This window comes from Lontra canadensis, unplaced genomic scaffold, assembly GCF_010015895.1.
Source record: "Lontra canadensis isolate GAN:19392208 unplaced genomic scaffold, GSC_riverotter_1.0 scaffold16, whole genome shotgun sequence".
NCBI lineage: Eukaryota > Metazoa > Chordata > Mammalia > Carnivora > Mustelidae > Lontra > Lontra canadensis.
Genome location: NW_022631010.1, coordinates 26,197,625 through 26,211,529, shown reverse-complemented (window position 1 = coordinate 26,211,529; position 13,905 = coordinate 26,197,625).

Sequence of the window (13,905 nt, the reverse complement as noted above, 5' to 3'; positions counted from 1 at the left end):
TCTTTTATCTGTAATAAAAATATAATTCCCTTATGTTATATATTATAATTTATATTTATATATTATAACAACTTCTTTATAATAAACGCCCGCCCCCCCACGCCTTTCTCTACATCTACATCTGCATCTACATGGACACACATATCTCTTATTGGTTCAGTTTCTCTGGAAAATCCTGGCCAGTGATGATGAAGTAGCTCCCTGTTTTCTCCTGTGGTTCAGAAGCTGCTTTTCTTATTGACAAGGGAGGGCTCCTGGGAACTCCAGTCTTGTGTCATCCCACACACTCCACAAGAGCCCTGCTAGCTTTTCAAGCTGGTTGGCTCCTGCCACTCCACCCCCTGTGTCTCTGTGGAGCAGCAGGGGATCGATCTCCTTACACAGAGAGCCTACTGTAAGGTCTTGGTAAGACCATGGGTCCGAGGACCCCTGGGGAGGGGGGCCTTGTCAGGCCCAGAGAGTGGGAACAAATGGAGGAGCTGGGGAAGATCTAAGGTCTCATGGAGAGCAGCTTCTTATTTTGAGTGAGGTGGTAAGTCTGCCCTTCCTGGAGTACCCAGCAGAACTGCAATTCCTTGAAATAAATGGAATTATGTGTGTGTCTCCATTTCGTTGAGCATGGAGTCTATAATCATCACGACTCCCTCCCATCTTTCTCTCTCTTTTCTCCCTTCAATGGCTAAGTTTTCACTTTACCTATAACTATTTATCTATCTAGGCATACTATGCACATACTTCAAATGCAAACATATGTTTATTTCACTCTCGCACTCATTGTATGTATAGTGCAAACACACATTACATGTTCTATTAGATAGGGGTGTATATACACATACACATAGAGAATGATTATGTCCTGGTCTGATGGGTTGAAAAGACCACTTTTCCATTGAACTTAACCTGCACTTAGCAAGCTGAATGCAAGTGTGGATTTCTGTGGCATGTCCTTTCAGAACTCCTTCATTTGGGGCCCTGGTAGATGTCATGCTTGATCTAGGGGTCCAGTAGGAATGGTAAATTTGTATGAGAGAATGCACATGTGTGAGTGAGAACACTGGTGGAAACTGTTCCAGAGATAGTAATTGGATGCTTCTCTCCAAGCCCACTGGAGGAAGTCTGACCAAGAACCTGCCTCCTGCCCTGGCGATGTCTTCCTAAGCTCCATCAGAGGCTCTCTTTGAGCTGGCCACATGTAGGAGTCTCTGCTATGCTAGGCACTGGAGAAGCAGCTCAATCAGACAGACTGCCCCTGCCTTCATGCAGCTGACCGTCTCAGGAGGAGAATAAAGTGAAGATACTCAGAGGAGGCAGAGTCTTCATAAAGAGTCAAAGTGCTTGGTACTGGCTACTGGACAGGAAGTGAAACTTGACTGTCAGAGCTGGCCTGGGATTGCCCTTCACCTAACTTTCCTGTTCCTTTCTTAATGGCTGCTGTGGGACACAGGACAGACAAACTGGGAAAATATTTTGGAAAGCAGTGTGCACAGAAATCTCTAAGTCACTGAGTACCAGTGGAGGCACCTTAACATCCCACCCAGTCAGGTTGGTTTAGTTGGGAATAATAACCAGCAGGTTTGCCTGGTGGACTGTTATCACGAATTCATGCTAGTTTGATGCTGAGTTGATCCAGAGGCCCACTTTCTTAAATTTATTTATTTTTAACAGATTTTATATTTTAGAACAGTTTTAGGTTTACAGCAAAATGATCAGAAGGTACTGAAGTTTCCCATATATCCTATCAAAATCATCACCAGAGTATTAAATTTGTTATAATAAATGAACTTTTGCTTTTGTGTCATTATCACCAGTCTGTAGTTTGTGTAAAGTTCACTCCTGGCTGTATATTCTCTGGACTTGGACAAATATATAGTAACATACATTTACCATTATAGTATCATATGGAGTAGTCTCACTGCCCTAAAGTTCCTTAATTTATCCCTCTCTCCTCTCCAATTCCTGGCAACCACTGATTTTTCACCGTCTTCATAGCTTTTCCTTGTCCATAATGTCATATAGTTGGAATCATACAGTATGTAGCTTTTCAAACTGGCTTCCTTCACTTATTAATATACATTTTTGGTCCCTCCATGTTTTTTCATGGCTTCATAACTCATTTCTATTTAGTGCCGAATACTATTTCCTCATTGGCATGTACCAATAGTTTCCCTATCCGTCTACTAAAGGATACATTGGTTCATTCCAAGTTTTGACAATTATGAATAAAGTTGTTTTAAACATCCATGTGTGGTTTTTATGTGGACATTAAGTTTTCAACTCTTAGAGGATAAATACCAAGGAAGGTGATTACTGAATCATATGGCAAGAATGTGTTTTGCTTCATCAGAAACTGACAAGTACGTAGTAAAAATAAAGGCCATTTGTACCCCGATGTTCATAGCAGCAATGACCATAGTCACCAAACTGTGGAAAGAACCAAGATGCCCTTCAGCAAATGAATGGATAAAGAAGATATGGTCCATATATACTATGGAGAATTGTGCCTCCATCAGAAAGGATGAATACCCAACTTTTGTATCAACATGGACAGGACTGGAGGAGATCATGCTGAGTGAAATAAGTCAAGGAGAGAGAGTCAATTATCATATAGTTTCACTTACTTGTGGAGCACAAGGAATAACATGGAGGACATTGGGTGAAGGAGAGGAGAAGTGAGTTGGGGGAGATTGGAGGGGGAGACGAACTATGAGAGACTGTGGACTCTGAGAAACAAATTGAGGGTTTTGGAGGGGAGGGGTTTGGGGGTTTGGGTGAGCCTGGTGGTGGGTATTAAGGAGGGCACAGATTGCATGGAGCACTGGGTGTAGTACATAAATAATGAATCTTGGAACACTGAAAAAATAAAATAAAATTAAGAAAAAAAAAGAAACTGACAAGTAGTCTTCCAGTAGGGCTGTACCCTACCACATTCCTGTTGCTCCATATTATTGCCAGCATTTGATGTTGTCAGTGTTCTGGATTCTGGCCATTCTAAGAAGAGTATAGTAGTATCTCGTTTTAATTTGAAATTCCCTAATGACATATAATGTTGAGCATCTTTACAAATGCTAATTTACCATGGGTATATTTTCTTTGGTGTATAAGTCTCTTTCCCATTTTCTAATTGGATTGCTTATTTTCTTATTGTTGAATTTTAGGGGTTCTTTGTTTATTTTGGATAACAGTACTTTACCAGATATATCTTTTGCAAATATTTTCTCCTAGTCTGGTTTGTTATCTCATTCTCTTGACATTGTTTTTCATAGAGCAGAAGTTCTTGATCTTAATGCAATTCATCTTATTTATTTCTTTCATGGACTGTGCCTTTGGTGTCTAAAAAGTCATCACCATACCCAAGGTCATCTGGATTTTCTCCTATGTTATCTTCAAAAGTTTTGTAGTATTGTATTTTAAACTTAGGTCTGTAATCAATTTTGAGTTAATTTTTGTAAAGGATGCAAGTTTATGTCCAGTTTTTTTGTTTTGTTTTGTTTTTGCCATGTGGATGTTTAGTTGTTCAACATCATTTATTTAAAAATAGTATCTTTGGATCATTTTATTGTCTTTACTCCTTTGTCCAAGATAAGATGACTTTGTGTAGGTCTCTTTCTTGGCTCTCTCTTTTGTTCCACTGATGTATTTGTCTATTTTTTCACCAGTGTCCTTTTGTCTTGATTACCGTAGATTTATAGTAAGCCCTGAATTTGGGGGTGTCAGTCCTTTGATAGTTCTTCTCCTTCAATATTTCATGGGCTATTCTGGGTCTTTTGTTTCTCTCTATAAAATTTAGAATTAATTTTTTGATATGTACCAAATAACTTGCTGAAATTTTAATTGGGAATACATTTGAAAATCAAGGTAGCAAGAACTGCCATCTTGACAATATTGAGTCTTCCTGTCCATGAACATGGACTATCTCCCCACTTACTCAGTTCCTCTTTGGTTTCTTTTATCAGAGTTTTATAGTTTTCCTCATATAAGCTTATACATATTTTGTTAGAGTTGTATCTAAGTATTTCAGTTTTGGGGTGCTAAAATAAGTAAAGAGTATTGTGTTTTCAATTTCAAATTCCACTTGTTTATTGCTACCGTAAAAGAAAGCAATTCACTTTTGTATATTAAACTTATAACCTGCAACCTTGCTATAATTAAGTCTGATGCATTTCTTTTTGAATCTTAGAATTCCCATATCTCTACTTTTATTCTCCATTGGTTTGTGGATGCTGTCTATTTTATTATTAGAACTTTTAGTTATATAATCATAGATGTTTTAGTTCCTGCTCTGATAATTCCAACATTCCTTTCATGTCTGATCCTGATGCTTGCTTTGCCTGTTCTAACTGAATTTTTTTTTTTTGCCTTTTAATATGCCTTGTACTTTTTTTCTTGACAACCAGATGTGATGTACTGTGCAAAATGAACTGTGGTAAATAGGCTTTAGTTATATGGTGGTAATGTATGGGGGAGGGGAAGTGTTCCATAGTCTTAGGAATTCAGTCCTAGTCTTTCAGTGAGCCTGTGTCTCTGGACAGTGAACTTCACCAGTACTTCATGGTTCTCAGTCCTGCCCCAAGGTGGGAAAGGATAGTTAGAGTGAATTAGAGTTGGGTATTTCCCTTCCCCCAGGTCCATTAGGATTTGATAAAAACCCAACAATTTAGGCTCTGGTGAAATAGTTTCTTTCTTTCTTTTTTTTTTTTTAATATTTTATTTATTTATTTGACAGAGAGAGATCACAAGTAGACAGAGAGGCAGGCAGAGAGAGAGAGAGAGGGAAGCAGTCTCCCTGCTGAGCAGAGAGCCCGATGCGGGGCTCGATCCCAGGACCCTGAGACCATGACCTGAGCCGAAGGCAGTGGCCCAACCCACTGAGCCACCCAGGTGCTGAAATAGTTTCTTTTGAGGGCAGACCCTGTTAAGGACAGAATGCCCTGGCATAATTCAAAATGGTTCCTTCCTGGTCTCTCCCTCACCAGAAGCACAAGATTTTTCTCAGACATTCACTGTGACCACCTGGTGGAACTTCTGAAAGTAAACCATAATATTAGCCACCCCCCCACCACCACACACACAACTGGATCCCTGTGGAGTTTTTCACTCTCAGATTTGTTCCTCCTGAGCCTCCAGCAACTCATCAATTACAGTTCAGGTTCACACACCTGAGTGCTGACCCATCTAGGTTTCTGCTCCTGTAAGCTGTGAATCTCTGAATCTGTGTATCTGTCTCTCCAGTTTGGGGGTTTGCCTTGGAACTACACTTCTCTGATGGATCAAAGAAGAGCTGTTATTTTTTTTTTCAGCTTTTTACTTATCATTAGGATAAAGTGATGACTTCCAAGTTCTTTATGTGCTGAACCAGATATCAGAAGTTGAGGTGAACTCTTTTTTTTTTGAAGTAGAATTGATATTTATTTTTTTAATCATTTTTTAAAATTTATTTTCAGCATAACAGTATTCATTGTTTTTGTACCACACCCAGTGCTCCATGCAATCCGTGCCCTCTCTAATACCTACCACCTGGTTCCCCCAACCTCCCACCCCCCTACCTCTTCAAACCCTTCAGATTGTTTTTCAGAGTCCATAGTCTCTCATTGTTCACTTCCCCTTCCAATTTCCCCCAACTCTGAACTTTTTAAAGGACTTGGGTTGATTAATGTTCAAGATGATAATAGAACTTAAAAAAAATTTAAAAACCAGTTGAATTGAGAGAGAAAATAATCATACTGTTACACTGGGATGGCATGTTGTATTTTTCCAACATCTGAGTCTCTCAATCATCCTTCCTTGTATGTGAGGATTTTTTTGTCCATTTTCAGAAGGGAGAAATTGAGACTCAGAAGATTTATTGTCCTGCTCAGGGCTATACTAATAACATTAACCCAGGCCCCTTTGCATTTTAGTGGTGGAAAATTGGCTGGCAGATATGTCCATTCTGTCACTGTTAAACATCATGCATTTTCATTGTTATTAATTTGAAGGCTTTAAAGTGGGACACCCAGTCCTAATTCTTTTGCCTCTGCCAACGCTGTGGTCTCTTTCTTGGCCAGATTTGTACATTTATGTAACTGGTTTCCATCCTTTGGGCATTTGAATTTGCCAAAGTCCTGCAAAATCTTATAAAAAAGGTTGTTCAGAGTACAATATCTGTGCTAACTCTTCTAGAAGCCTATGCATTTTAAATGAGAATCCTTGTTAACTCAAAAGGAATGGCTCTCTAATGGCTAACTTTTAGGGAATGCAGTAGGAGCTGAGATTTTCAGCTTGATTATCCTGCTTGGAGTATCTCAGGTTTGGCTTTCCCTCCTGTGTTGAACTGTGTGGTCGTGGGCACTGGTTGGCGTGCTACACAAATGCTGGTTGCAGACCACCCAGGGCTGACGTCCTGTCTCCTCACCATCACACTTCCTGGGGGTTAGGACCTGATAAAAAGCAGACTCAGGGCCAAGGAGCTGGCTATTTTGTTGTTTAGAAGGAACCTGACTTGTTTCCATCTTTGAATTACCGTGTTTATCCCCCCAACTTTCCTGACTTCTGCCTCTCTAGGCTGCCCTGTTGATATAGTGTTGAGCTCCTGCGGGATTGGCTCTTTCTAGATACAACATTACAATTCAATCAGTGACTACCCAACCTCAGCCCTGACACCAAATGCACCAGGAAAGGACATCTGGAAAGATAAAAACAAACAAACAAACAACAACCAAAATATTTCCCATTTTTCAGAGATTCAAGAGGACTGAAACCGAGGAATCTGTATCTTTTTATAAAAACATTGGGGAGATTAAAAGACCATTTTATTGTGAGAGCTTTCCAATCCAGAAGCAGTGGAGATAATAGTTTATTGGGTCCCTACATACTCACGGCTAGCTGCTCAGTGCCAGGAATCTCTGTGATCCAGCCCCACGCAATACGCTTCACGCTGGATTCTCGTGAAGGCTGTTCCAGGCATGCTACTATGTTCTCAGTCAACATCTTGGTGTTTCTAGGAGAGGAGGTTTTTAACATTACCCCTGCAGCATTATCACACCCAAGAATCAATAACAATTCCATAGCACCCAACACCCTGTCTGTGTGCAGGTATTTACAGTTGGCTGATACAGATCAGGATCCCCAGGAAGAATGCCTACTGAGTTTTATTGGCATGTTTCAAACATCTCTTTCAATCCATGAATTTCTCTCCCTCTCTATCTCTCTCTTTTGTTTCCTTTGAAATTTATTTGTTAAAGGAATGAGGTCTCTGGTCTCTAGAGCTTCTTGATTTTTTTTTTTTTTTCACACGAGCCACCAGCAGATTTTGTTAAAATACAGGTTCTGATTCAGCAGACCTGAGATAGAGCCCGAATTCGGGGCATGTAGCCAGCTCTGGAGCAATGTGGGGCTGCAGGTCCTCGGACAACATCTGAAGAGGAGGCTCCTCAAGGGAAGATTACAGCGATGCCCGCATGATCCTGCTCCATCTTTCCTGCAAACCAGGAGTGATCTCAGGCCCAGGGCAGATCCAGATGGATGCTGGTGAGTCCACTGGAGGGTGCTGCTTTGCATTCCTTCTGATGCCCCGTGGATCTGGGCACAGCCAAGCTCAACCCTGTGGGGCCAGCTGCCTCAAGCACTCCCAGCCATCATTTTCCATAGCTGTAGTTGGAAGCTGTGGCCCTGAAGCCAGCTTGAACAACTTTGCACCAACTATATTGTGGTCTGCCAGTGCTGCTCTAACTGTTGCTGCATGGGCCAGGGCTGTCCACCCGGGCTATGCTGCGGGGAGGGGTAGAGCATCTCATTAGGGGCCACATGTAAGCAATGCTTCTCAGGATCCATGACCTTGTCTTGTCCTCCCCACATTGACACTGGGCTTGGCCAATAGGACATTTGCAGAAGTTTGATAGGTCTTCTGAATCAGGGTTCAGAATGTCCCCCTTGTCCTATCAGGAAGCCTAGTTAGACCATGAAATGATGAGAGGAGAGAGAGACCCAGCTAACAGCCAGCATCTAGACCCCAGGCATGGGAGTGAGGCCATCTTGTGCCTTCTAGTCCCAGCTGGGTGCCTAGAACCAGCTCCTGGAGGAGCCTAGCCAACCCATGGACTCATGAGCAATAACAAATTGGTTTTGCTTTAAGCCACTAAGTCTTGGTGTTTTGTCACACAGCACAGCTAATTGAAACGTCACTGTGCAACAGCTTACCGGATACGTGGGAGTTGGTGCTTGGTGAGCCTCTCTAATACCCACCACCTGGTTCGTTACTGGGGTTTGGCAAACATGAGTTAACTCCCAACATATTTACTTTTAGTTTCAAATCATGACTTCTATCCAACCCTTTGGGACACATGTGGTGAAGGACTTGGGGACATAGGCTCTGGAGTTGTGAACCCTGAAACAATTCCCCTGGCTGGTGTCCTTGGACATATTGTGGGCACACTCTGTCCTCTCAACTTCTGTGAATCCATGTTTCAAAGGTGTATATCAACCTCAAGGCATTTGTGAGAACTAAGCAAAATGAAGTATTTAGAGCAGGATTCTGTGCAGAGTGGCTACACAATATTTTATTATTGTTATTAAATACCATTCATAAATTTAGTAGACAATCTGCTAGCTGTCTGTCTCCCTCTGTTACTTGGAGTGTTGTCTGCAGACCAGGAGTATCAGCATTGCTTGCGAGCTCAGTTTCATAGCTTTTTCTGTCATAAAATAAGACACAGGTACAGAAAACCCCATTGAATGTATGGTCTACTAAATGATTTTAGGCAGACACCCTCATAAGTACCATGCAGGTGATGAAACAGATCTGCCAGCACCCGAGAAGCCCACCAGATGCCCACCTGGCATCATCTCATTTCTTGTTTTAGTTTGGCATCCATGTGTGCTCCCTGAACACTATAGTTTCCTCTTCCTCTATTCAAAATGTGGTGTGTCTTAGGGCATGCAGCTGGCTTGGTCAGTGGAACGTGCAACTCTTGGTCTCAGGGTTGTGGGTTCAAGGCATACATTGAGTGTAGAGATTGTTTAAGAATGGCACCTAAGAAAAATGTGATGTGTCTCTCCATACTTCTTCTCTTTTCTGTTGATGGATGTGGCCTAACTGGGCTGAGTTTCCTAAGAAGGGTTTTGCAGGCAGGATGTAATTGTGTGGTGTAATGGTTCTGCTGTGCTTGGTTTCTGCAGCTGGATCCAGAGCCTGATCAGACCAGACAAGTGTGTTCTTTCATCAGGAGGAATGAGGGGCAACCCTCAAAAGAGTTCTCTTTTCGTAAGGTCAGAGACTACTGATGCTTAGTGCTTGAGACCATTGACTCATTTGGGCTTGCAAAATAATGAACTATGGTTTTTCACTGATCAGCTGCAATAGTTTTATAAAGAGACACTTCTCCTCATCTACTGTGGATTATCCAGAGGTATGGTTTGTATAAGGAAAGGAGGGTAAAATGGTTGATGCTTTCCCTTTATTTAAAGACACTGCATCGATTTCACATATCTTTGAAAAGTGACCAATAAATTTACAAAATCATTATGAATTCATGAATTTATATTTTATGGGTTTCGATATATTACAATTATTTTCTGTTTTGAGGCTCAATTTATCTTATAATGGGAGTCTCTTCCTGTTGGTTTTGGAGTCCTTTTGATGTGACTCAGTGGTCTTTCAGAGTGTCCTTGCTGTCTGCTGAGACAAGTGGTTCCAGGCTCACCTTAAACATTCAAGACCCTATTCTTGAAACTAAATACATTCATTGCTACTGGGTTGCTTATTGTCTCTATCATCTATCTATTGTCTATCATCTATCTATCATCTACCATCTTAAAGGTAAAATACCTAATGAGTCCAAACGGCCATTGTCAATCCAAATTTAGGACTTACAGAGTTTTACTTCCCTCTTTTCTATTCCAGTTGTATCTCATTTCTCCCACAGCAAAAATCCTGATTCTCAAGGCTACAGGAGTTGACAGAATTAGAGTATGGCACGATTATTGCTTTATTCCACATTATCAGTCCACAAAATAGGAATAACAACAGGACAGACTATTGCTGCTCCCAATATGATTGCTAACGCAGGTAAAATTGTCTTCCCCATGCACTCTGCGCTGTTCTCCCACCCTCTGTGACCGCAAGGAATCTGCCCTGGCTCTGCCCGTCTCCCCCTCCCTCATGGCCCTGTGGATAATGTGCATTCTGTGTTCACCACCAGCACTTAGATGCATAACCCCATAGTCAACCTGGTTGTCTGAAGCTCCCTCAGTAGATCATGTAGAAATGTCCCAGGGAACATTAGTTCCTGAGTCGGTACGTATCGATAACTATATGGGGTTCTCTTCTCAGGCCCGGCAGTCTGCTTCCTCCCACTTTCCTCCTATAGGTTCAGGGCAGGTCACTGTGGGTGTTTGTCCCCCACTTGTTAGGTGTGGGGGCAGCTTGCCTTTAAGCTTTGTTGTAAGTGTTGTGCACAGTGTTTTGTCCTTCTGCTGAGGTGCCCAGTGTGTGAGTGTGCAGGGGCAGGGGCAGCAGTGACAGAGTAGTGCTTGTGAGGGGCTTAAGTGCCGATATTTATCTCTCACAGTTCTGAACCTAGCAGGTCAAGATCCCATGTCTCCTTTGCTTGTAGACAGCAGTCTTCTTGCTTTGCCCTCATACAGCCTTTCCTCTCCTATCTCTGTGTGTCCAGATCACTTCTGATAAGCTCCCTGGCCATGCTGGGTCAGGACCTACCCTGCTGGCTTCCTTTCAACCCAGTCACCCCTTTAAAGGCCCATCCTCCAAATACAGTTACATTCTGAGGTCCTGGGGGTCAAGGCTCCAACATGGATTTTAGGGGACACAATTCGGCCCATAAAACATTTTTTGTTGGGATTTGGGGAGACTAGACCCTCTTCTATTGTCTCATCTTCCCAGGGTTTCCCTTTCATGGTTGGTTGATGTTTCTCATGACTGCGTGACCCTGAGAAGCAGCCCCCAACCCATTCCTTGTATGTGGTCCTATTTCTAGTGCCCACCCCTCCAGCTGACATATCTGAGGGGCTGTCTGCCCTGCCAGCACGCAAGCCCGGTGGCAGTAGTGTTAGGCCTACCCAGCTGTCCCCGTTGCCACAGCCACACTGCCCTGCCCACTGTGCTGTCCCCACCCCCACAGTGGCAGTGCCTGGCCTGTAGAAGTGCCCAGTAAACAACTATTGAGTAAATGTGTAGGAAGCAGCATTGGGAAGTGGGTTCAAGTCCAGGCCCTGCCTCGACCTGGCTTTGTACCTTTGAGCAAATGGCACAAGCCCTCACAAGGGACTGACCAGGTACCCTCTCAGGCCTGTCTTGGTTCCCTGTTCCTCACCTGGGGAAGGCTAAATGTGTACACTGCCTTATATAAAATGGACTTCACAGATAACATTTAACCCTGCAGCAAAATCAGGCTCACTTCTTTGTTTACCTTCCCTGCAATCAGTGTGACAGCAGGAGTTGACCAGAACCTTGAAGGTTAAGAGGGTCACTGTTTTCTGGCATCAACCTGAGAATGAGGTGGTGGCTGTGTTAAGTGCTTTGGGGACATTTTATAGAAGCAGTTTGCCAAAGAGATTGGAGATCTTGTCTGAAGCAGATCATGGGGAGGCAGCTGAGAGGTAAAAACACTGGCTGGTCAGATGGGACAATGGGGCTTGGCCTCTCCCAGGACACTTGTCTTTGCTGTGTTTGTGCCCAGCATTCAAGTATTTGTTCATTCATTCAAACAGCTCTCTTCTGGGCTTCCCTGGGTAAGAGCTTCATTGCCTTCACATCTCAATATGTGCAAAACCATATCTGATTCATTAAAAAAACAAACAAACAAACAAAAAAAACCCTTAAATTGGGATAATCTGACTTCCAGTTCATTTTACATTACTCTGTTAAAAAAGAAAGGGATCTGAACTGTGGCTATATTAGGAAGTGAGTCAGAGCACTTTTAGCCAAAGTTCAGAGGTAACACACTGAGCTCAGGCAGAGGTGGCAGGACCTCGGCCGCGGCCCTCAGACACCTGATCTGGACCACAGGACGGAGCCCGTGCCTCACACATTTGCTTACTCATTCGGCCACGACCTACGGAGCACCTGTCTGTCAAGCTGCCAGGTGACCAAGCTGCCAATTAGGACAATGAACCAAACTGAAAGTAACTGTCAAGCCTCCCTTCACTCACTGGGACTGGGCAGGCGAAGGGCAAAGAAGAAAGCGCTTGCCCTCCAACCTCTCCTTTACCCATGGAACATCACTGGGTGAAGGTCAGACCATACACAGTGTAGGCCAGGGGGTCGGCAACGTCACTGGGTGAGGGTCAGACCACACACAATATAGGCTGGGGGTGGGGGCTGAGGGCAGGGGTCATCTTCTTGAGAAGCAGCCTTGAACAAGAATCTCCTGCCTTTTTATAGACCTTGGGGGCCTGGGATGGTGCAGGAGTGAAAGCGTATTGAGTTGAGAGAAGCGCCTTAGCCAAAGCCCCAGATAAGGGGCACAGAGAGGAGGTGCCGGGGCTAGGAATGCAGATGTCCACCATATGTACATAGAAGCACAGACAGCTAGGGAGGGTGGGCTGAGTCCTGACCATAGCTCCCTCCAGACACCACAGTGCCCTGGTCCTGCAGAAGTCTCTGGGGAGGGCAGTTGGCCTGTGAGGCCTGCCAGGGATTTCTTGTGGGCACATCTTAGGGAGCACACAGCATCATGACCTAGACCCAGGCTCCTCTCTGCACTTGGCCCTGGCCCAGGTGTGGGGGCTGGTATAGTGAAGACACAGACACCATTGACCCAGGCTGTGCTGGTGCCTGGAGGACAGTGAACCCTGATCCTACTGTATAAGAACCAGTAACCACAATCGAGTTGCGGAAAGCAGCCTTGACAGGTTTCATTTCCTGTCCCACCATGCCACCTACCCTCCTTGCTTCATTTGTATTTTTCTCAGCCATGATCAGTTTGGCCCTTGACAGTTTCCAAAACATTTTGTTTTTCTCAGCCTTCAAATCCTAATGCTAGGGGCCCCTGGGTGGCTCAGTGGGTTAAGCCTCTGCCTTCAGCTCAGTCATTATCTCAGGGTCCTGGATCGAGCCCAGCATCGGGCTCCCTGCTCAGCAGGGAGCCTGTTTCCCCCCTGCCCCTCCTCTGCCTGCCTCTCTTGTCTACTTGTGATCTCTGTCTGTCAAATAAACAAATAAAGTCTTAAAAAAAAAATCCTAATGTTAGGTTTTCAAGCCTTCCTGCACATGAGAATAATGGGGGAGCTTTTAAAAGCATTCAGTTCCCAGTTCCCTTCCCTGAAGGTGCTGATGTGATGCTCTGCCTGCATCCCCCAGGTGAGCTGCTGTGTAGCCAGCATGGCTCCTCTGCCCTGAAGGAAGGCATGGTCATCACTGGGTTCAGAGTTAGCAAAGGGGAACTGAAAATGGGATCAAAGCACTCACTTTGGGGATTTAAGGCATAAAACATTTGTCTCTCCTACCAAAAGCACAGTTAGAAACTGGAAGTATGGCCCCAAATATGACTAAGAAGCTTTAAAAATGGGACAGTTTCCTCTCTTTCAGAACATCCTATATGTGTCCTACATAAAGGTCGCTGGGGGGTTTGTGTTGTGTGATTTTCCTGCAACACATACACTTGGCTCTGCCTCAGTTCTTTGCGATGGGGGGCTGCCAATGGAAAGACAAAGTAAATTAAACTTGCAAAGAAAAATAAGACTAATAAGGAACCTGAAGTAGATATAGCTGATGGATATAGTTTGAAGGATACTGTTACACTGGGCACTTTGGTCAAGTAGCAATTGTCAAACATCAGTAGTCACCTGGAAAGCTTGTTAACACAGACAGCTGGTCCTCAACCAGGGGCTTCTGACTCACTGCCTTGGGGAGGAGCCCAAGATTCTGCATTTCCAGTGAGTTCCCAGGTGGTGTCTATGCTTGGCTCTGCA